We start from the raw sequence: 11366 nt of genomic DNA, 5'->3' as shown, positions 1-11366 counted from the left end.
GCCAGAGAACATCATTCAGCTACAACCGGCTTGTGACCACCCTACAACTAACACCCTCTTTCTGCCCTCTTACTGCCTTCCCAGAGTTGGCTGCTCTTTATCAACTCTGTGTCCAAAGTAAATGTCAGGGCAGCAGGATTTCTTGCCAGAGGCTGGATAGTGTGGTTAGGCAAGCCATGGCCCAAAAAGAGGGAAAAGAAAAATTTCCTCTACCCTTAGCCTAACCTCCCCACTTTCTAACCTTCAGAATGCTGCCTTTCTCCCAAGAAAGTGCCTGGTGGAGCACCCAGCCACCCTACACTTCCCCAGGGGCTCCCAGGCTGAGACTCGTGTGCATGCCCTCACAGTGGGTCTTTTCAGACAGGAGCTGATCACATGGGACTTGAATTGAGCCTGTGCTGGTCTGGAGACAGCAGGTCTCAAAATCCTCAGCTCTATAATGCAGAGAAAGAGTGAGTTAAAGGAGGGTCCTGATTTACAGAAAGAAGTCTGTGTGGAGGGTTGTTTTCCCCCTGCACATTGGACAACTCTGACCTTAGGCCAGAATAGTCCCAGCTGTAGCTGCAAACAGTAGCTCGTCAGAAGAAATGATCAGGGCTCTGCCAACTTTGGCTGTTTGAGAAATTTTGCCAGAAGCAAAACAGGATCAAAAATAATAAACAGACCTCCTCCCTTGCCGCACCACCGCTGTTTACATGAGGAGACTGGTAAGCTGGCTATGCCACAGAGCACTCAGGGGAGGGGATTTTTTTTTTTTTTTTTTTTAAGCAGAAAAGGTTAACTTGAGAAGTGCTTACTTGTATTCAGTTTGAGATTGTGCCAGACTAGTCAAGGTTCTAAAGAGACAGACAGCACCAAGGAATGTCTGTCTTCCAAACACTAGTTACCTGTAGTTGTGAAGCATCCACAGGGTGGAGAACCCAGGAGTGGTGTGAGCCTCGAGGAGGATAGCTGTATTTTAGGAGGAAAAGACCCCACCAGTGAGGTAAGCTCAAAAAGATAGAGGAGGCCTGGCTTCTAGGAGTCCCAAATACTTTCATTTCATTGCCTGACCAGTGTGCTTGGGGGCTGGGGGAAGGTTGTTAATCAGATGGGAAGATTGGCTTCTGCCCATCCGCCTTATTACTGAAGGGGGAAATGAATGAAAAATTAACCGAAATGAATGTGTGATACGCTAGCTCTTGATTGGCTCTCAGGTAGGGTCTCTGCTATAGGGATGACTGGATGTACCCAAACATGGCAGCCCTAGAGAGCATGGCTCCGTTCTTTGCTGTCCTGGGTTAAGCACAAAGCTTGCTTCTCTTCCAAAAACAATGATTCACAGCACTCCCCAAGGACCTGGGAAGAATGTGCCACTCCAGCACTGGTTTGTTTTAAATTGGTTCCCCAGTCATTCTCCTAAATTCTCAGCTTCCTTTAAAATTGTTTTATAGGCTTGATGTACAATGAGTAACTGTCTCACTCACTGAGGTCATTGAGAATCCTAATTTTCCCCTCTTGTTTCTCATGAGCTATGAAGGGTCATGAACGTCATTTGGTACTTTTACTTGACTAAGCATTGTTTCATCCTTCATGAACAATTTCCTGTAACCATTAGCAAAGTAACACCTTTTAAAGTGGGAGATATTGTGTCATAGTGTGAGGGACTGTGACAAGGCAATGTAAATGGTAGGCTTTTGGGTTGATGGAAAGCCAGCTCACTGCCTAAGGCTAGGATTTTGTGTGGAATAATAGCCAGCCATCCCCATTTAAGCTGGGAGTCCTTCAGGCATGTTCTCAGATCATAGCTACTTGTAGGACTTTGAGGGGACAAAAGGAGACTGGGGCCACACTGCCCAGTTTGATGCTTTTTTTGCAGTATGTAGACACATCTCATTATGTACTGTTTCAATATCCATTTTATTCTGTTTGCTTTAACTATTTGTGAGCCTATCCTGGCTGGATTTCAGGAGGTAGTCGCTACTTAGCAAGACTTAAACGAAGTCTTTGGAACGTGTTCAGTGCATCTGGTTATGGTTTGGAAAGGCTGTGTAGCCTGGATTAAGTGGTGGGAACTGGAGAACATGAGTGAAGACCAAAGGGGGCTGTTTGGCGGAGGAATACCTAAACCCATGGCTTGCCAAAACCATTTCCTTCACATAAACCCTGGGACTTCACTGACTTCATCCCTGCTTTTGAGCATGAGGATAGCCTCTATCCATGTCCACGTCCACATCCACATAAATACAAGATCCCTCTCTCTGGGTTTCCCAACAGCCTTTGTCTTAATGGAATACTTTTTTCCTCCATAGCTGGATCTGCCTGGTGCATAGCCATTTAAATACATTAGCATGTTTGTGATTGATGTTAGCCATTTGACTTGCGTGCTATGAACACTTCAGAACCTTGATTTAACACGCAGCACCGAGAGGCTAAATCTTTTCTGAAATTTTTAGTTTGTAGGTAATATGCATTAGTTAAGGTCACCAGCCTTGTTATTTTCCAGATGGGATTCAAATCCAAGTCTTAGTGCTTCCTGTCTAAGTAATCTTGAGTACTTCCCATGATCCCTGCAAACTTGTTTCCTAAACTACACAGAATACTAATGATGGCCATTCCATGCAGTCGTAAGAATGAAGTACTCCCATATACACAAAGTGCCTGCACACACATGGATGTTCACTGTAAAAAGAAAGCATGACACGAACAATAAGCTACAAGGCCCATTCTACTGTGGGTTAGCTACTCACAGGGTGGATCAAAAGCCAGGCTGTCCATAACTACACATAGTGGAACTTCGGGCCACAGTCATAGGAAACCTAAAGTTAGCCCATGTGAAATACCATCAGAGGAAGGAAAGACATATAGAACAACTTAGAAATTACACTTTTAAGCAAGGAGTTTCCTAGTAAAATGGATTCAGTTTTCTGAAAGTATATAGTTGTCAAACTACTGTTAAAATAGGCAATATTTTTGTACTTTAACAAGGCTAAACCACCTAAGTACAGAGCTGAACTTCAACTCTGGCATGAATGAATATCTTACCATTAGATAATGGTTCATAGATCCAACCTAACTTGCCCCCCAATAAAGCACTGCCCCCTTAAAATACTTATCTGATGGGTTTAGAATTCTAGTTCAGGTTGGTAGCATATCCCACCTATCGTAGCCCACTTTTAAGTCTGCAGCTAGAAGGCAAGAGAATGCCTAGCTAGCATTGACAACATATCTTCAAAGCCTAGAATCCCCCTTGGCTTCTTTTCAAAGACAGCCTTTTAAGTCTTGTGTGTTTACCAAGTTCTGCTAAACTCAAAACATTGACTATCTATGTTGTAACCCACTCTACTGGCTTCCCAAGAAATGAAGTATGTTTATTGTCTTTTCATTTTTGTATAAGGGTACACAATCACTCACTCAAAAAGGTTTATAAATTGCCTACTTCGAGCCAAGTGCCTTGGTATGTAACAACAGGTCATCCACACTATGGTTTAGTGGATGAGCCTGGATCAGGGTGTTCCCACTGTTGGAGACAGACAGTTGTGGAGAGAGAGTCCCCAGTTCTGCTTTCAATGGTTCATTTGTTGCTCTCATCGCTGTGTGTTTCGTTGTTGTATAACTTCACCTTCCGGCCATTTTGCAGAAAGTATCCATGCTGGCATTACTGGAGGACATGGAAGGATTAATGCTTTCCAGATGTCAAAAAAACTCTCAGGTTACAGCTTGAGAAGATTGTGTCCCATCCATTGGCCATGGGTCTTTCTTAGAATCTAGGTAACTGGGCTCCAATCCAGAAAGATAGACTTCTTTGAGCAGCATAGCATCCTTGACGACTCTGAGCCCACCCTGTCTAGAGAGCTCACCTCCATGCAGGCACCATTTCGCTAGCATCGGCATTCCTCCTGGAAGGGTTAGGATAGAACAGTAGTAAACTTCTCGTGAGATCCATTTTAGTTATTTCAGTGATGAGCACAAACATCCAAAGGCACTACCTCTTAGTACTAAACAATTAAACTAATTGTTTTCTATATCATGTGTACTGTTGAAGTGTGTATTAATCACCATCACTTCGACCAAATAACCAACAGAAACAACTTTATAGAAGAACAGTTGACTTGGGCTCCATGTTTTGGGGATTGTTGTAAGGGAGAATGTCTGTTGTAAAAATGTTCCATCTCAATCCGGGGTTTCTATCATGTCTTTGACTATTCAGTTCCTAGATAAAACACACACACAACCTCTGTATTTACAATAAGCCTTAAATACCACAAGAGCTGGGCAGATATCTACCCTCTAAGCTATTATAATCTATTTCCTATCTATAACCCCAAGTTATTACTTACTGTGTTTCATCTGGGCTGCTTTTTACTCCAATTGGCCAGTCCTCAGGGCCATTTTTTCATGAATTCACCTAACCCATGGTGACTTCTCCTTCATCTTCACCTTCTTCTTTCCTCTTCTGGTTCTGTTCTCATCCTCTAAGCCCAGAAACCCAAAAACCTGCCTATGTCTCTCCTATCAAGCTATTGACTGTTAGCATCTTTATTCACAAATCAGAAATAACTTTGGGGCAAGGTCATGTAACTCCATTGGGTCTGTGTGCAAATTCTCTTGTCTCTGGGGGGCAACCAAGTACTTGGGAGCCCACACTTAGCATTACAATACACAGCAAAAAAAACCAAACCTCAACAAATGTCATGGTGTCTGGAGCTTGTGGCCAAGGAAAGTTGTTCAGCTCATAACAGACAGGAAGCAGGGAAGGACAGAAATGACCCAGAGATAGCATGCCACTGGGGACCTTCACTCAGTGACCTATTTATTTCTTCCAGCTAGGCTCTACCTTTTATGTTCCTAGAATATCTTAAAATAGCCTCTCCACCTGAGAACAAGCATCTCACACACTTGGGCCTGCAAAGCCTATTTCATATCTAGCACTAAGTATCTTAGAAAACACTTGACCAGAGTTAACTGTGTACAAGATGCTGACTGGTGCCGGGTGTGATGCAATAGCTGTATAAACAGGATTACCGCTCTCAAGGAGATTGCCCTCAAGTGAGATAAGACATTAAGCTGTCCTGAGTATAGACAATTCATGGGAGGGAATAGTTCGTGGTGACTAATGGAATAACACAACAGGCATTGTTGAGGTAGAAATGTCCACAGTTACCAAGGTGGAGAGGTAAAGAGGAAAGGTAACTGGGCTGAGCTACAGGAAATAGCTGTGCTGCCTGCCACTGGTCAAAGATCACAGGGAGTACCCAAAGTGGGACAGCAGAATGAGCCAGAATGTATGGTTTGAGTAGAATTTGGACTGTAGGCTAAATTCAATGCAATATACATAATGAGGCTGGGCAGACTACCATGAGTCCATAAGGGGGAGCAACTAAAAATGTTTGAGTACACAAGAAGGGAGACTTTAATTTAGAAATGTGGATTCAAGAACACAGAAATGACAAGGCCAAGTTAATGAACTGGCCATATATCCGAGAAGGTCCTGTCTAAGTGTGGGTCTCAGTTAGGGTTTCATTGCTGTGAAGGGACACCATGACCAAGGCAACTCTTAGAAAGGACATTTAATTAGGGCTGGCTTACAAGTTCAAAGGGTCAGTCCATTATCATCATGGCAGGAAGCATGCCTGATGATATATATCCAGGCATATATGGTACTGGAGAAGGAGCTGAGAGTTCTACATCTTAATCTGAAGGCAGCCAGGAGGAGACCATCTCATCCACCCAGGGCGAAGCTTGAGCTCTAGATGCCTGCAAAGCCTACCTACACAGTGTTGTACTTCCTCTAACAAGGCCACACCTCCTAATAGTATCCCATGGGCCAAGCATATTCAAACCATCACACATGGTAAATAACTATCTCATTTAATCCATCTCATAATATGTTCTATGGATGGGTTTCATTAGAAATTAAGAAACCGAGGCCCTAGAGAGGAGGGTCAAGTAATGTGTCAAGTTAAGCTCAAACAACCAGCAAAGCCATGAGGTGACCTGGTTTGTCTGACCAAAGCCTGTGTTCCTTCATTATGTATGGCCACGGTCATCATTGTTCATGTTGATCTGCTACTCCTCCCCCTAAATATCATAAGAAACATGAATATTAATTGTGGCCATAAAGATGCAATAAATAGGGGGTGGACAGGTGACTCCAGCAGTTAAGAACAGTTGCTCTCCAGAGAGCCTGGGTTCAATTCCCAGCATCCACATGATGGCTTACAACTCCAGCTCCAAGGGATCTGATGTCCTCTTCTGGCCTCCATGAGCACTTCATGCATATGGGATATATACATACATGCAGGCAATCGACTTCCGTGAAAGAACTAAATTTAAATAAATCTAAGGGTGTATATGTGACTAAACTAAAAAACCATTAAATTGACCCAACTTATTTGAAATACCTGGGAACTACAAGATCAATTTGTAAAAACATCAGTGAGCAAATGTCCCTATAGGAGCCTGCTCTCAATTACCCAAGTTGCAAAGAGTTAGTCAGCATTTTGCAAAGAAAGAATTTCAAAGGTGAACTCTTTCAGGAGTCATTTCAAGATGTTTAAATATTTTATAAAGTATGAAATTACACATATTGGCCTCTAGCAAGCTGCCCTGCTGGTATAGAATAAAAAATACTCACACAGAATTTTTTTAAGAGCTGTTAATATGAGGTTTTACTGCTCTAGCTGAATTTTAATCTGTATTTTGAATCTAGCTGCAGGTTAAATCCAAATTAAATGAGATGACTGAAGTGGGGGACAGAGTTTATTTGCTTCAGGGGAGGGAAAGGCACATTAGGGAGTGTGGAAGGCTGAGTTAACACGGAGAAAACACTGGATTTCCCATGATGCACTCCTGCCTCTCCACACGTGTCACCATCTTCTCAGCATACTCCAGACTCTTTACACTTGTTTGGAAAGCAGTTTGTCACCACTTCCCTCAAGCGTGGACTGTCTTTAATCTTTCTTTACGACAGGTCTGTCTTCAGAGTAGCAGGAGCTGGGGAAGGGCAGGGGGCTCTGTTGAATCAAACGATGACTCCTTCCTTAGGCAGGTCACAGCCACACTCATTCTCTCAGTGGAAAGAGCTACAGGCCACTGTGGCAGTACTATAGAGCAGGGTGCTCCTGGCCCAGTAACTGACTGAGGGCCCACACCTTAATCCAGGGAGTGTTTCTCTCAAGGCTCACACTTAGCATTCTTCCCTGTGCTCAAAGGCAAATGAAATTCACTCTTTTCTGCTGTCAAATTGCTTGGTACTTGAGAAACACCAAAGAAACCACACCCTCTGTACCTCCTGTGTATGAAGAAAGACTTCTAGATTCCCCAGGTGGACTGTATGAGCAGGTGCAGTGGTGAACTGATTCCAGATCAGGCAGGTTCCATGGGAACATATTTCAGGAACAACCCATAAGGTGTCCAGATATGCAAGAAGCCTCTCTGAACTTAATAGTATCAAACAACCATGTTATTAAGCTCATAGATCCAGTGAATCGGAGTTGGAAGTGTTGGTGCATAGCTGGTCTCTCCTCCATAAGATCTGTTTCCTGACAGTGAAGCTGAAGAGAAGGCCCCAGGATCTTCCGAAGCCTCCCTCCCTCCCGACACAGGCAATGTAAGCTCCTGTCAGTCAGAACAACCACTGTAGGAGCTGCTGCCTGGCAGATTACATGTGCCCTGACTGACTGCTTCATCTTCTCTCCTCCCTCTGGGAGTTCCTTTCAGGAGTGAACCACTGGAAAATATATGATCTGGCCCTGGGAGTGCCATAAGTCATTTTTATTGTATCCTACTTGTCAACGTGAGTGTGAACAACAATTTGCCCCCAGTCAAGGAAGGTGACACCCAAATCTCTGCACCACCACCCCAAACACACACAACTCCACGCTGAAAGGCTCCGAAATCTCTGTGGGTGGATGGTAGACACCTCCCCCCCTTGTTTGTAGCTCTACTTTTGCGATTTCAGCTGCTCCCAGTCAACTGTGATCCAAAAGTATTCAACAGAAAGTTCCAGAGACTCATCGTTCAAACATTTCAAATAGAGAAGTGTGTTATAATCCTGTGCTGCACACGTAACAGTTGGACATCTCTGTCTTCAGTGGGACTCCTATCAGCGGGAGCAGGGGCTGTCTCCGACTCTGTTGTCTGCCCTTAGATCCTTTTCCTAACTGCGCAGCCTTGTCTAACCACAACAGGAGAAGATGTGCCTAGTCCTACTGCATCTTGATAGGCCAAGGTGGGTTGGTATCTATGGTGGGGGCTCCCCTTTTCTGAGAGGAAAGGGAGGACTGGTGAGTGGGGAAGGGAAGGTGAGGAGAGTCTGGGAGGAGAGGGGAAGATGCAATTGGGGTGTAAGTTAATTAATTAATTAACTAATTAATTAATTAATTATAAATCCTGTACTGTCCTTCTCTGTCCTCTTTGGGACTTGGTGCAGTATCTCCATGGCCTCACCTGTTAAGTCACTGAGTGAATGTCTCAGTTGTCACACTGTTCTCAGTTAGCATTTTCTCTTCTTTTTTTTTTTAAAGATATATTTTTATTTTATACTTTAAAATATTTATTTTATTTTTAAATAAGAAATATTTTATTTTACGTTCAACTATTTGCCTGTGCACCATGTGTGCGGTGCCCTTGGAAGGCAGAAGAGGGCATCAGATCCACTGGAACTAGGGTTGCAGATGGTTGTAAACTGCCCCATGGATGCTGGGAACTAAACCTAGGTCCTTTGCAAGAGCAGCCAGTGCTCTTAGAACACTGATTGGTCCCTCCTGCCCATAGCCTGGTAACACAAGAAAAGTAAGACTAATAGCTAGTGACTTGAATGTGCCAAAACTCCATAAGTTGCTTGCATTAGGTAAAATATTCAATGGAATATTTTGAGAGATACATGAATTTTATTATAGTGTATGATTGTATAATGATTCTATTTTTACTGTTAGCTGTTATCTGTCCATGTGACTAATTTATTTTCAAGGCAAACACAGTGATATTTTAGCATTCTCTACTGACCATGGTTCCAGTCATCCACTGGCAGTCTTGAAATTCCCCTAAAGCCAGAGACAAGTCCAGCACCACAGTTCATAACAGCTACAAGATAGGTTTGACACATTCCATCGCTCTGGATTCTGTCATTCCTGCTGGCATGCGGCTGGTGCCTGATTCATCTGACTGAGTGCTAGTCACAGAATGTGACTTTGGCCCCAGATGTGAGGAAACTGCCCGGGCAGCATTCCATGTTCCCTGGCTACATGGCACTAATTCCTTGTGGTTCTGTGAGTGCTTGTAGATGGCCTTCAGTGCACTGTTAGACACTTTCTCGTTATGCACCCACAAGCCATGACACAGAATAGAAGGAAAATGTGTCCCGGACCCTACCCCTGACCAGAATCCAAGCAGAGTCTAAAACCTGCTAGGCTCAGGGCTGGAGGAGTCTCCAGTGGAGGACCTAGTAGCTCCTATTTTTGGCCCAAATCCTCTTATCTACCCACAGCTAATTTCTCATTTCACCCATGGCTATTGTCTTTGCTGTTCCCTGAATGTTTCCAAGGAAAAGTGAGGTTTCTGGGCGGGCGATGTTTTGTTAAAGCTTGTAAGAATACAGGGTTCTTTTGTATTCTCAAACAGGGATAATTTCCCCTTCGAGGAGATAAGTGGCGGTATCCACGGGTATTTTAAAATATTGAAACTGTGGGAAATGGATGCTGGCAGCATCCAGTGGGTGGAGGACTCTAGTGTACCAAATTGTATCCCCCCTGAACCCACCCTGCAGGAAAAATGATCTGAACCAGTGCCATGGTGGAGAAAACCTGCTTTCCGGGAATATTATAATCGTGATAAAAGCTGGGTATCTGGGCTTCCGGAGGCTGACTGACTTCCTCAGAATTTCACTAGCAAACAGTAGAACCCCTCCCATTTGGAGGACTTCGGTCACATGACTTGATTTCCTTATGGAACTTTCCTTAGCAGTGCCAGTCGGCTCCTAAAGGGAGAGTTTGCAGAGGGAAATGGCCTTCCTCACTTGAACCTGGGTAGTGTGCTATTGTCAAGCAATGACCTTGGCTCCTGGGATGTGCACCTGCCTGCGGTTTTCTTTGCTCTTTGGGAGACAGGTGCAATGCTCATGTGATGTAGTAAAGACTGCCAAAGCCTGGTTAGGAACTGGACTCTGACCTTTCAGATGGAACTTATAAATTACACCCGGAAGACCAGAGAGAGAAAGAGAGAGAGAGAGAGAGAGAGAGAGAGAGAGAGAGAGAGAGAGAGAGAGAGTGTGTGTTAGTTCAGGGTCTGGTATGCCAGTGCAGTAAGAAACTATCCTATAGTGACAAGCAAACAGGTAATTACTTGCTAATTTTGGACATAATTGTTTTCTCCTCTAGAAAGTTCAGGTCATTTGCAGATTGTCAAGAAAGATATGCTGGTTGTCCCCTGAGTGGCCTGGTTGGTTGGGTCTACTAGATAGGTAAAAAGCCCGATCTGCAGCACAGCTCAGTGTGAGGCCCCTGTACATCCTAGAAACCAGAGAGACAGTGGTACAGGACAGCTGACAAGACAGGCCTGGAACAGACACACCCACTCTATCCACCTTGATTCATGCCACCTGGCAGAGAAGACGCTGTGAGTCACCCCCTGTCCATCATTCTGCATTCCCTGTCATTGCACGAGCTGGTTCTGCAGAGCCTTCGACAAATGAGCTTTCAAGTCGTGGATGACACTAAAATGTTAGGCAGATATTCTTGCCAGAGTCAGGCAGTCCTGCTCAGCCTTTGTGTCGCAGTCTCAGGTCACCCTCTCTTTCTGTTCCAAAAGGACAGAGGCACCCGATGCAGATTCATGTCAATGAAATACCTTCCCTCCCGTCTTTTCCTCCCCCGTGAGCCCAAGTACACCAGGGGAAGCCTTCTAGGGTTGAGCAATAGAACAAAAGAAAAGCTTGCCCTGCCTTGTGAACCCGGACAGCCTGCACATAGTGTTTTAACTGTTCTAGAAAGAATGAAGCATTCATAAGCCATTCCATTTTCAAGGAGAAGAAAAAAATCCTGTGACATTTTAATCCCCTTTTGTGCTGGAGCATATTTAGAGTTTTTGCCTGCCAGTCATCTCAAATGTTTTGTGTCTTTCCTTTCCAGCTGAATTGAATATTATGAGCTGTGACCCACAATAAAACATAATGCCACTGTTCCTGCTAAAAGTCGTTTTCTTTGGGTTATTCTGGGCTAAGGGTCAGCCTATAAATGGTGACCTCAGAAAGTCCAAAGATGTTATCCAGTTGAGGCTGAGAGAACAAAAATGAGCTATGAGATGAATATGACCACCTGGGGTCTCCAATCTGAATTTAAAAAACAAGTTTCTATAATAGACATTAGTAAGTGCCACAACATTTGCCT

At 44.0% G+C, this 11366-nt stretch overlaps 1 protein-coding gene across 6 annotated transcripts in view; it reads left to right on the top strand.

The window, feature by feature from the left end:
• Stard13 (StAR related lipid transfer domain containing 13) overlaps positions 1-11366 on the top strand; it is a 211015-nt gene that overhangs the window by 62617 nt on the left and 137032 nt on the right. The window lies entirely within an intron of this gene.

Source organism: Mastomys coucha, unplaced genomic scaffold (assembly GCF_008632895.1).
Source record: "Mastomys coucha isolate ucsf_1 unplaced genomic scaffold, UCSF_Mcou_1 pScaffold22, whole genome shotgun sequence".
In the NCBI taxonomy this organism is placed as follows: Eukaryota; Metazoa; Chordata; class Mammalia; order Rodentia; family Muridae; genus Mastomys; species Mastomys coucha.
The sequence above is the reverse complement of the archived record's forward strand: the minus strand, read 5'-3'. Positions and strand labels throughout refer to the sequence as shown.